Below are 12,838 nucleotides of genomic sequence, written 5' to 3' on the forward strand. Positions count from 1 at the left end.
GTCACTCTCCGCTCAACAGACCTTTGTATCAACTAGGAAAGATGCAGCAGACCTAAAATTTTCAAATTATTTCTCAATTATAAGCCTCTATTTTAATTCCTTTGCTAGAAGTCAAATTCAGAAATTCCAAATACCAAAATGATTCTTTAGAAAACATTCCGTTTCAAAAGCCATCTTAGTCCCTGCCTGAGGTCAGGGGGCAAAAGGGGTGGCGTATGCTATTCATGGGGAGTCTCCATCTCATCAGGGATGTTGGGTGAAAGCCGGAGGCCTTCCAGCAAGGAGCAACAGAAACTGGCCGTGCGGCAAGCTGGACGCTGTGAGGTCCCTGCGGGAAGAACAGACACCACTGAGACCAAACAGGTCTCTCTACCGTCCTGCTCCAGGGTGAGAGAAGCAAATTCCAAGGCCTGGGATGCTGGATGCTGGGATGCTGGCATTTACACTGGCATTACACTTCAGGATGCAAACGAACAGCTCTTGAGGAGCTGTGCGTATTTCTTATAGGGTTTCAGTAGCTTTCACACACACTCTCTCTCTCTCTCTCCCTTCCTCCCTCACTTCAAACTGTCTTTCTGCAAAGACAGCGTCATATTTATATATTATGTTAACAAGTCTCTCTGGTCTCCCTGCCACGCATTTCTAATAGTGGTTCTGGAGGTCAAAAAAAGCCAACCTCTGGATCTCCCGCAGTAGTGAGGATTCAACCCAAAGCCTCCAGACCCCACAACATGATATGCCAAATTGTATGCATGAATATTTTACCCCTACAAACAAGAGGCCATAACTTTCATCAGAGAGTCACAAAGGTCCATAGGTATTTAAGTTGTTCACATTTAAATGCCATGGCCATGATTAATTTCTGTTGTCTGCGCGTGGACATTCCTCAAGGACCACGGTGAAAGTTATTCACCAGGACCTCCTTATCCAGCACAGCACGACTCACCGCACAGACAGAGACCCCAAATCAGACTCATTGCCGTAGCTCTGTTTTCTGAGGCAAAAGGAGTATTCTCACTTAGAATAGTGTTCTTATACCCCAAACATCATACTAAATTCAGTTGTTAATATTTGTCCTTTAAGGTTTTAAGGTTTTGTTTTTTAATTAAAAGACAAAAAAATATTATAGACAAAATTTAAGTCCTCTTGATTCCTGGTCTAATTCCTGTTGCCAAAAGCAACTACAATGATGAGTTCAGCTTGTGTCCCTTCAGCCCGTTGTGTAAAGCTTGTGCGGACATGTATCCCTGAACGATATATACATCGCTCCTATATATTTAACATTCTGAGTGCATCGCTCTGCAACTTTTCTTCACTCAAAATTATACTTTTGGAACCTATCCATATTGATATACAAAAATCTAGTTCATGCCTTCCCATTTGCTATTTTCTGTTTTAATGTTTAAATGCACATTTTATTTATTCATCATTGATGGATACTCCTGGACTTTATTAACGTCTCCTTGAGCGAGTCTCCTTGTGAGAGCGTCTTCCTGGGCGGAGACCTAAAAGCGGAACTGCTCCATAGGGCATGTGCACCTTCGTATTTAATAAATCCTGCCAAATGGATCTCCAAAGTGGAGCATATCCATTTTCCCTCCTCCAGCAGCATCTGAGACTGCGTGAAGATTTTCCACTGGGGCTCACATGGGCATGTTCCTGATCTGAGACCTCCTGCCTCCTTCCACTTTCTGTGTCTGGGTAGCTATTTCTCTGAGCACAGAGATGACAGCCCTCCAAATAAAGGCTTGGGAAGGGAATCTTGGCCAAACTGCTTTCAATCCATGAGGCACTGGTAACTTCCTGTGGCCTACACCATCGGGTTGTGTCCCAGCCCAACTGTTGAGATTCTTAGCTCTTATTTCTCCTGACTTGATAAAATAAGTGGAAACTCTTCATCCACTCATCCCTGTGTTGTAAACTGACCCCACCCAGGGTCCTGATACTGACCAGGAAGGGACCAAGTATCACCTTGATTTGACCTTAGCTTAGGTAAGGCCCATGCGGCTGCTTGGCTTGGCCTGTCCATTCATTACACAAGTATCTCCTGAGCAGCTGGGTCAGGGGGTGCAAAGGTCAAGAGGACAGTCCTGTAGTCGCCCCCTGCAGAGGATGTGCACTAGCAGCTCAGGTTCTTATCTCCACCACTCCTTCCAACACGCCTGTAAAGTAGGTACTATTATTATCTCCATCTTATAGGGCAGAAAACTAAGGCTTTGAGTTCAGGATGATCTTGTTTTCCCAGGCAGAGCTAAGATTCCAGCACATCTCTGTTGTCAGACACAACGTCTAAATAAATTATGTATTTTAATGGGAAATGATGGCGGGAAGGGTAGAGAATGCACAAAGGCATGAGGTGGGAAAGCACAGAACGTGTAAGTGAAAATGTAGGAGTGGAGGAGGACATAAAACAGAAAAACCAGTTGGGATCAGATCACACAGGGCCTTGAATGATAGGTGAGGGCATTTTAACCTAATTCAGTGGAGAGGATGAGTCATGGGAGGCTTTTGAGCTGCAGAGTGATAATAATCAGAGCCAGAAGCAATGAGGACAATGGAAATTGTGGGCAAGAGCAGGGAAGCCGGAAGTCTAGCTAGGAGGTGAGGGAGACCGTGAGGTCTGGCATGCTCGACATCCATGCTAACCTGTACCCCTAAGGCTGGTAAGCTGGAAACTATAATTCACAGCCCTCTTTGTAGCTGGGCTTCTGGACAAAGATCCATGTTGCGGACATTGATGATACAGAGGGAACAAGGTGCTGGGATCACCTGCTTTCTAATTCGAGGACTTCTAGAGAGCCAGGAGTCACTTTCCAATTGTTGACAGAGGTAGTAGGATTCCAAGGGTTGGGGGTTGTTCTTGGAAGCTCTGTTTCAGAAGCCTTCTGCAGAGTTTTCGACAATTTGTTAGCTACCTAAACCTGAGGTGGTTTTTTGTTTTTGTTTTTTAAGATTTTATTTATTTATTTGACAGAGAGAGCGAGAGAGAGCACAGGCAGGGGAAGCAGGAGAGGGGGAAGCAGGCTCCCCACTAAGTAGGGAGCCCGATGCGGGACTCGATCCCAGGACCCTGGGATCATGACCTGAGCCAAAGGCAGACACTTAACGACTGAGCCACCCAGGCGCCCCTGAACCTGAGTTCTGATCAAACCAGCTCGAGTGGCTTCTATTCTGCAAATTAACGCTAAATGAGGGGGCAACAGAAGGAGTTAGGATTTCAACTTGGTTGGAAGCAACAGGGCTGGAGGGGAGGAGTGGATGCATACATTTCAGAGGTAGAAAAGTGCAGGATGAGGCAGAATTTGGGATGCGGGATGAAGGAAATTGTCACAGCTGCTGCTGAGGTCTTACACAGCAATGATGTGGGGAAAACAGGGTCAGTAATGGGCACAAACAGTGGATTTTGAGAAGCTGGCTTTAATCTAGAAATTTGGGGAGGGCCTAAATTTTGAGAGGGGGAGAGAAGAGTCAGTATGATGCAATTAGCTATCTAGAAGCCTCTTTCCATTGGAAGCCGGGGCTTCATGACGTCAAAGCCTTTGCTAGCTTAGTCACCATCATGAACTCTAGGCCTGGTCAGTGCTTGGCATGTTGTAGATAAGAAATATCTGTCGAGCAATAAAGTCAGGGGTCCAATGTACAAGAAGAATTATAAAAGGAAACACATGTTTAGAGCCAGAGGGTAGCAAATAATGTAGGAGGGATAAAAGAGGTAAAAAGTAAGAGAAAGACTACTAGATATGACAGTTGGAGATAGATAACACAAGACATTTTAACAGTTTTTCAAAAAATAAGCTTTTGAAAAAGTTTGATGTAAAACATACATAGAGAAAGCATACATATCATACATGTACAGCTTGATGAATTATCAGAGATTGTAACCAACTTCCAGGTAAAAAACCGAATATTCCCAGCTCATCCAAAGCCCCCTCTCAATACCTCCTCTCAGCCATTAACCCCCGCTACCTAAAGGACACCACTCTCCTGACTCGTGGCATGATAGGTTAGTGTTATCCCTTTTGAACTCTATATAGCCACACACTGTATATTCAGTCGTGTCTGGCTTCTTTTGCTCAAAATCATGTTTGTGAAATTCATCTGGGTTTTGCCTGGAACAGGTGTTCATTTCATGGCTGTATAGTATTCCATACATGTACCCACATTTATTTATCTGCTCTTTATAAAAAATTTTTTTTTAATTTTTTAAAAATCTTTTGAGAGAGAGAAAGCACACGCAAGCAAGAGCACGAGCAGGAGGGTAAGCAGGAAGGCGGGGCAGAGGCAGAGGGAGAAGCTGACTTCCGGCTAAGCAGGGCGCCCAATGCGGGGCTCGATCCCAGGACCCGGGATCATGACCTGAGCTGAAGGCAAATGCTCCACCGACCAAGCCACCCAGACGTCCCTATCTGCTCTTTTGTTAATGGACATTTAGCTTGCTTCCTGGTTTTGACTACTAATAAAGCAGCTATGAACATTCTTAGATAAATACTTTGATAAACCTACACATATATTTATATTGGGTACATATCTAATATTCAACTTTAATAGACACCATCAAACAGCTTTCCAAAGTGGCTGAATTAATTTACACCCCATCCGACAATTGTACTTTACAATTGTTCTGCATTTTCTTCAAAAGGGATTAGTGCTTTTTGGGTTCTATTTAGGAAATCTTACCCAACTTGGATAACCTGTCATGGAGACAGTCTTCTTTTAAAAAAAAATTTTTTTTGCATTTTAATTTTTATTATTATTTTTTTAAGTTCATGCCCAACATGGGGCTTGAACTCACAACTCTGAGACCAAGAATCACATGCTCTACCAACTGAGCCAGTCAGGCACCCCAATAACCTCCTATTTTATCTTTTTGTAGATTTACTGTTTTATCTTCCACATTCAGATCTATAATGTGCTTAGAATTGATATTTATATATGCTGTGAGATAGAAAGTCAAGATTAATATTTATTCCATTTGAACATCCAATTGGCGCAGCACCATTAATCTGAAAGCACTGTCCTTTCCCCCACTGTTGCACAGAACCATCTCTATCATATATCACGTATCTGTACACGTGTGAATCTGATTATGGACTGTCTGTTCTAAAAATCTGACTGTGCCATTCACCCAGATCCTATAACTTCTCCCTCTCTGTTCTTTACTCTTTGTTCCAAGAAGCAGATATTAGCAATCAGCCATTTTTCCAATTTGCAATGAATACTGAGATTCATAATGAATGTTTTGCCGGATTGTTCTACTGGGAACTGTTTCCTAGAATTCCTTTCTCTGTGTGACTCTGGGTTGAGTTGGCCAGAAGTGAAGTGGTACGAGATTTAGAAAGCAGAAATGAGGCAGGTAATGTTACAGTCTAACGGTGGCCATTGGTAAGAGGTGGCGAGATGAATAGACATGCTAGCACATTCCAGTTTGCCTTCATCTTTCCCCACCCTGCATCCTTCCTGTCTGCCTGCTCTGCCAGCAGCAACCCTGGGCCTGCCAGCAGATGCTGTGCTGGGAACATACAGAGGAAGCCATCATAAAGAGCCAACAATCCCCTATAGATTTCTACCCTGGCTCCCCTCCCAATCCTACTCCAGCAGCTGGACTTGCCTGGCTTCCACATTTCCCTGTAAGCCAGGTCTGGTTAGCGACTCTTCTCTGAATCTTCAACTCCTCTTTCCAGACCTTTCCTTCCCTACCTCTTCTCAAAATTATGTAAGGCCCATTTCCTATCATACATTCCTTATCCCATAACTCACAGCAGCTCTGCTTCCCTGATCAAGCCCTGACTGATACACACATGCTGAAATAATCAATACAGTGTAACAGCGGCAAGCCCTGAAACTACACCGCGGTAAAATCTGCACCAGACGAAAACCTGACAAGAGAACTGCATAATGGTATTCAGGGCTGACAACACCGGCATCATTACGATCACCCTGCTGACTTTGAACTTAAGACCTTGAAGCTTGTGAGTGCACCTCTTTGCTCGTCCTTCCTCCACCCATTTCTAGCTTCCTTGGGTCACTCCCTATCTATATGCCCGTGTCTGTCTTTCCCTTCCGACTGTAAATTCATTTAGGGGCTTGCCTTATGCATCTGCACACTGTAATTTGCCCAAAGGGAAGTGCAGATCCAGTGCCACAGGAATGCGTGGAGGAGGGAGTGATTAGAAGGACCCATTAGCTCTGGCTAGGAGAGCTCACCACAGTCTCTACGGGGAAGCTGGCACTTGATTTGGGCCTAAATGTCTGAACAGAACCTCAATAAGCAGGAAGAGCGGGAACAAATAAGAGTGGGTGGATCGCGCACCAAGCACTCTGCTAAGGACTTTAAGCATTAACTTACTCATTCCCATATCTCCTATACGAAGCAAGCGCTACAGTGTTCCCATTTAATAGGTGGGGAAACTGGGGATCAGAATAACTCGGAAACTAAACCATCACCATATCTCCTACTAATTAATATTCAAACAAAAACTAGCATGGGAATTGATTTGTCTTAGAATTTAAGAAGAGCTTTTCCTTGGGGGTGGTAATTTTAAACCTTTAGTGTGGTCCTTGAATATGTATGGGAGGCTCAGAAAATGGGAAGAACTGGGGAGGGGAGGGGTTGCATAGTTTTGTTTTCTCGTAAGAGAAAAGAAAAAGGAAAAGAGAGAAGGAGAGAGAAGAAGATGGAGAGGAGGATTACATAACCTGGCAGAAGAATTGGCAAAAGGCTGTTTTTTGGTTTTGTTTGGTTTTGGTTTTGGTTTTTGATTTTTGTTTTTGTTTTTGTTTTTGTTTTTGTTTGAGAGAGAGAGAGAGAGAGAGAGCATGCAAGCTGGGATGGGAGTAGGGGTAGGGAGGGGCAGCAGGAGAAGGAGGAAGAGAGAATCCCAAGCAGGCACCATACCCAGTGCAGAGCCCAATGTGGGGCTTGATCTCACAACCCTGAGAATATGACCTGAGCAAAATCCAGAGCTGGATGCTCAACTGACTGAGGCACCCAGGTGCCCCCACTGGATGTTCTTAAGAACATGACCAAGGAGGCTATAAAGAATGAGTAAAGGAACTTGCTTGGCTTTCTGTGACACATAACTTTCCGTCTTCCCGAATTTTTAGTAAAAATAAAGTCTGCCATCCATACAAAGATATGTCCATGTGGATTTACAGAAAATAAGGAAATGGCCAAGTCTCATATTTGGGTTCTACAAAACAGCAAGACAAGCCCTGAGGTGAACTAATTCACAGGAACAGAAGGTCAGAACAAGAGGTAACCCAGAATGTAGGTCCCCCAGGAACATGCACAAGGCACCAGGCTTTCCTAAGTCTATGGAATGGGGTACTTGAGACAATCTTCTCTGTGTCTTAAGGGATAAGAAGGCTCCAGCTGATGCATCCGTTGTTTATGGAACTGGGCCAGTGTGCTGAGCCCGAAGGCAGGACGTACTGTGAACCTGAAGAAGGTCGGTAACGGAGGGAGGGTAGGGCCAAAGAAGCTGCTGTAGGGGCCTGAGATAGGAAAGATACAGCCCTATTCTCATGGAACTCAACATCTATTTGGGGACTCAAAATGTAGGGGTAAAGGTAAGGGAGAATAATACAAGACAGTATCTAATTCAGTGGGTGATGGAACTCTTTCAAAGTCTATTCACCATTCAGTTATTTTGAATGACCTTCAGTAGCAAGGTTTTTGAAAACAGGCCAAAGGATGTCAAAAAGCACTAACCTAAATGTGTGTATATAGCATGGACAGATCCACCAGCCCTCTGCCATCTTCCCCCACTTTCCCCCCAAATCCCACCCTGGGATATGCCCCCTCTGCCTTCCTGAATCTTGATCAAAATTGGTGAAGAACGAGGAAATTCAGGACCTTTTGCTCAGGGGCTTCATTATTCCAAAGTATTTTTACCTTTGGGAATTCTCTAGAACTAGATCCTAATTAATCTCTCGGTGTTAACAATCTCTTGGGAATGCCCGAGTCAACAAATAGTTACAGTGCACAGACCATGTGGAGCACTGGGGTTCCAGGGAGAGCCAGGACCCTCCCTCGGTGGGCACAGCGACTTCCAAGAAAGAAGCCAGGCATGACTTTTAAGTGTGTAATGACTGGGCCAAATAGAGTCTTGGAGAAATGGTCAACATTTGAGCTTCATGATGTTCTCTCCTCCAATTAACCCTCTTTCCTTTGGTGCCTCTCCTTGTGAAAAGGGTTTTTGTTAAATGTCAAAATATGAGGGATGCTCTTCAAGAGCTTTTTCAGTAGGGCTTTATGTTTCTCAGAAGAGAGGAGATGTACAAATGCAGTAACTGTAACTACATGAAACAGAACGATGGGCACAATAATGTCGACATCATGCCTGAAGCGGAGTGACACTGAATTTATCTTTCAGGTTTAATTAAGGCTGAAGCCCCCAAAATAGCCCATCTCCAATCATTTTAGAAGAGGGGAGCAGATGACTTGAAATAATGAAGAAAAACTACAAAATGGCATCTCAGGATTTTATCAGAAACCCTGAATCCTCCAAAGAGAGTTCATAGCGAAATTAACCCCAAGCAGCTAGTACCCATCCTCTTGCCTGAGATTGCTCTTGGAAATTAGGACGGGCTCTGCCCTCCCAGGTGAAGCCCTCTCGCTCAGCAACAACTCCAGAGCATGGCCCGCCTATTGCTTCTTCACGTGGCCTCCCTTTCCAAGCTCATGCAAATGTCATTGCTTTGCTCAAGATTTCTGAGAATTCCCAGGGGCCTTCTGGCTTCTAGCATCTGCTTCTGTAACATAGTGTAAATTCACAAATCGGCTTACTGTCCTCAAGTGTGGTCCCTGCTTAGGCTCTGAAACTGTCGTTCTATAATCACCATTAAAAGCCTCTCGCGGGGCACCTGGTTGGTTGAGTGTCCCGCTCTTGATTTTGGCTCAGGTCATGATCTCAGGGTCATGAGATGGAGCCCCGTGTCGGTCTCCGACCTAAGCGCTGAGTCTGCTTGAGATTCTCTATCCCTCTCCCTCCCCCTCAGCCCCTTCACCCCTTCTCGCTCTCTCAAATAAATAAATAAAATCTTTAAAAAAAAAACAATTAAAAAAAGCCTCTCACACAAGATGGTGTGTGTGGGACACCTGTGTGGCTCAGTCAGTTAGGTGTCTGCCTTCAGCTCAGGTCATGATCCCAGGGTTCTGGGATTTAGTCCTTTGTTGGGCTCCTTACTCAGCATGGAGTCTGCCTCTCCCTCTGCTTGCCTCTCCCCCTGCTTGTGCTCTCTGTCTCTCTGACAAATAAATACAATCTTAAAAAAAAAAAAAAAGATGGTGTGCGTGTGTTTAGAAAAGTTTATTCGTTTGGTCAACATCAAACATATTAGCGAGACCTGTTCTTACAAGTCTTTGGCAGGCGCATGCTCCCTCTCCTCACTTTCTTTCCTTCTTCCCTTCTTTTGACCTAATGTTCAAATCTTTCCACTTGTTTATGTGGACCAATTTAGCTCTCCTCAGCTCCTTCTCCTAAACCTATGCATAACTAACTTAGTTTAAATAGCCAGGTTAAGTTCCTCCATGAAGGCCATCTTCCTCTCATGGAGTGTGGTAGTTTTAAATATGGCCACAGATAGGTCTTTCAAAGGGTGATACCAAATTCGCCTCCCCTTTAGTACGGGCTGAATTTAGGGACTCACTTCCAACAGACTCATGTGGCACAAGTGATGTGTGTGACTTCCCAGGTGAGCACATAAGTGGCACCAAGACTTTCTTCTCTCAGGTCACTCACCCTGGGACAAGCCAGCTGCCATGTCACCAGGACACTCAAGCAGGTGTGGAAACCCAGAGAAGCATTTGGCTTTTCTTTCTCCATTGCTAATTATTCCCACCAAACCCAGTTCTGGGTCAGAGTGCAAAGTGTGCTGGGGTGAGGGGAAGATGCCGGGTCACAGCAGAGGAGCAGAAAGACAAGCAGCACTGAGGTGATCAAGTGCAATGGAGAGAAGGCGTGGGCTCTGTGGTCGCAAAAACCGTGGTCTGAGGGCCAGCTCCCCTTCTTACGACCATCCCCTCGCCGCTCCTGAACCTGCAGCTTGCTCATCTGTACTGCGGGGCGTCATCTCTTTCACAGAGATGCCGGCAGGAGTACGTGGGGTGAGGCAGAGAGAGGCTTGGTGTCAGGCCTGGCCCAGTGTAAGTATTCTTTCAGTGATAATAATTTTCTCTGGTTGAGCACCTACTGTATGTCAGGCTCTGCGAGGGCCACATTACGTGTATTATCATATCATTTTTTTTAATATTCACACAGCAACTCAACAAGGTCGACAGGTCGTAATGGTGGCCGGGGGGCCCCCAAAAGATATGCCCGAGTCATAATCCCAAGTCCCCGTGATTATGATCTTATTTGGAAACAGGGTCTTTGCAGATATAATTAAGTTAAGGATCTCGGGATAAGATCATCGGGGATTTAGAGGAGGCCCTAAATTGGATGACTTGGTGACCTTAGGAGAGAAAGGAGGACACGAGACAGGAGAGACACAGGAAAGGCCACGTGAAGCTGGAGGCAGACCGTGGGAGTTATGTTGCCACAAACCGAGGAAGACCAGAGCTGGAAGGACTCTCCTCCAGAGCCTTTGGTGGGTCTGACCTTGCTAACACCTTCATTCTGTACTTCCTGCCTCTAAAATTATGAAAAGAATCAATTTCTATTATTTTAAGCCACCGTGTTTGTGGTCATTTGTTACAGGAGCCCTGGGAAACCAATACATATGCTTTTATCCCCACTTTATAGGTAAGGAAATGAACGTGAACTCACTTGCTTGGGGTCTGTTTTTGTGCAAAGAACCGATTTATGCTACATAAACATAAAGCTACTGAGTGCCCATAAGAGAAATGATCAGGAACCAAAACAGGAAAATTAGGACAAATACATAGCTCCAGGTATCTACTGAGAAAAGGAAAATGAGTGCACATCATTTCACTCAATGTGCAACTTTGTGCAAATACCAGAGCTCACTTAATTAGGCCAGGAGAAACCCTCTTGGAAGGAAAAAGCCAGTAAAATAGAACTCAGGGTAACGTGTAAAACAGCTCAGCACAAGTCTGTGGAAGAGACCAGACCAGCTAGAACCAGCCAGAACCAGCCCTGAGGACCGATGATTTAGACTCAGGGGAGACTTTGAACAGATTAAATTAATAGAGCAATTAGGGGGCAGGAAGCAGGCTAAGCCTCTTAAAATCTAGGAATCGAAGGGGAAATTTTCAGAACAATTTGGTTTGTAGGAAGCAATCGAGTCTTGCACTTTAATTTCTCTGTTTGGTTTCTTTTTAAGATGCTGAAATGGCAAGTCTGAAGAGCAATAAATAATCACAGATTTCTTATGAAATTCAAACAGTGGGGAATCATTAATTTTAAAGGTCTACCCATTTCCCAAGGAGCCAAGAAGCCGTGCCTAGTCTTCAGGGTTTAATCTACTTACACATTGGGGACAGATTTCTCCTAACCTACACCACCACAATCCCAAGAGGCTTCACTTGCCTTTCTTTTGAAAAAAATTTGCATTTTCCATAGTTGCAAAAATAACAAATGCTCCATGTACAAAACTAGGAAAACTTGAAAGAGCACAAAGGAAAAAGTAAACACCATAATCCAGCCTCCCACGTATTGAAATATTTTCCTCTGATATTTTAGATATAGCTATAGCTGTGTACGTATAACTCAAAACCAAACTGACTGTAGTTACCACTCCTGCATGTTCCGGGGAGGGGGAGGGGGAGACATAAAGCATATCTGTGGAGAAAAATAAAATAAAATAGCTAACATTTAATAATATTTACTTTGAGCCAAACATCCTGAACACTTCATACATATTAACTCTAAGAAAATTTTGCCTACCACCAAATCCAAAGATACTCATCTGTATTTAACCCATTTAATTCCCAGTACAGCTTTATTTGTTAGTGCCATCCCTGTTTTGTAGATAGAGAAACTGAGGCACGTGAAGAATTGTGCCCCAAATCACACTGCGGGCAAGTGGCGAGCCGGGATTTGCTCCAGCCTATGCGAGAAGCAAGGGCTCAGCTGCTTCCCTCTAGAGACTAGCAGAGGGGAGGGACTCACGGTTCAGTTTCCCCCGGTTGGTCTTCTGTCCCAGAGTGACCTCCGCCAGAGTCATCAAGGAATCTTGGTTTGTAATCTTGTGGTGGAGAGCACGAGATAAAGAGGGGGTGGGGAAAGCTGGCCCGAGGAGAGCCTAGAGAGAGGGCTTGCCCTGGTGTGGCGTCTAGCCTGAGGCTGGGTCCGTGGCCACACCCACCCACGGCTTTCCACGGCCACGCCCACCCACGTCCGACCACCCCTACAGCCCGCCCGCCCCCACTGTGGGCAGACCCTGAGAGGCGGCGGCCCCTGAGATGCCAACAGCAGGAAAGGTAGCCGAATAGTGCTCTGAACCTTAAGAAAAAGTCCACCACGCACACATTTGCCTTGTGCAGGCGGTTTTGGAGAAATCTCGAATTTCTCTGATTCCAGAGAAGTAGCTGAATCCAATGTCTGAGCTGGGGCAATGAAAGGGGAAAAGAAGCCTGGGTGGGCTGAGATTCTGAAGACAGCAGTGAGCCCCTGGGAATCTGGATGAATCTTGAGTAGGACATCGTACATTGTACTTAACACAAATATGAATTAAAGGATACAACCCATTCTATTTCAAGCCCAGAGGGCTGAATGACCTCAGCCCACATCTGGAAGAGATATACATTCATGTATGCATATACACGCATGGTTTCTATCACATGTATATTACGTGTTATGTTATATATAACACACATGACAAAACATGTACAAGTAGATACCTAGATCATTCTTTACAAAAGTGATATCATATA

The sequence above is a fragment of the Ursus arctos genome, unplaced genomic scaffold (genome assembly GCF_023065955.2).
Source record: "Ursus arctos isolate Adak ecotype North America unplaced genomic scaffold, UrsArc2.0 scaffold_6, whole genome shotgun sequence".
Lineage (NCBI taxonomy): Eukaryota > Metazoa > Chordata > Mammalia > Carnivora > Ursidae > Ursus > Ursus arctos.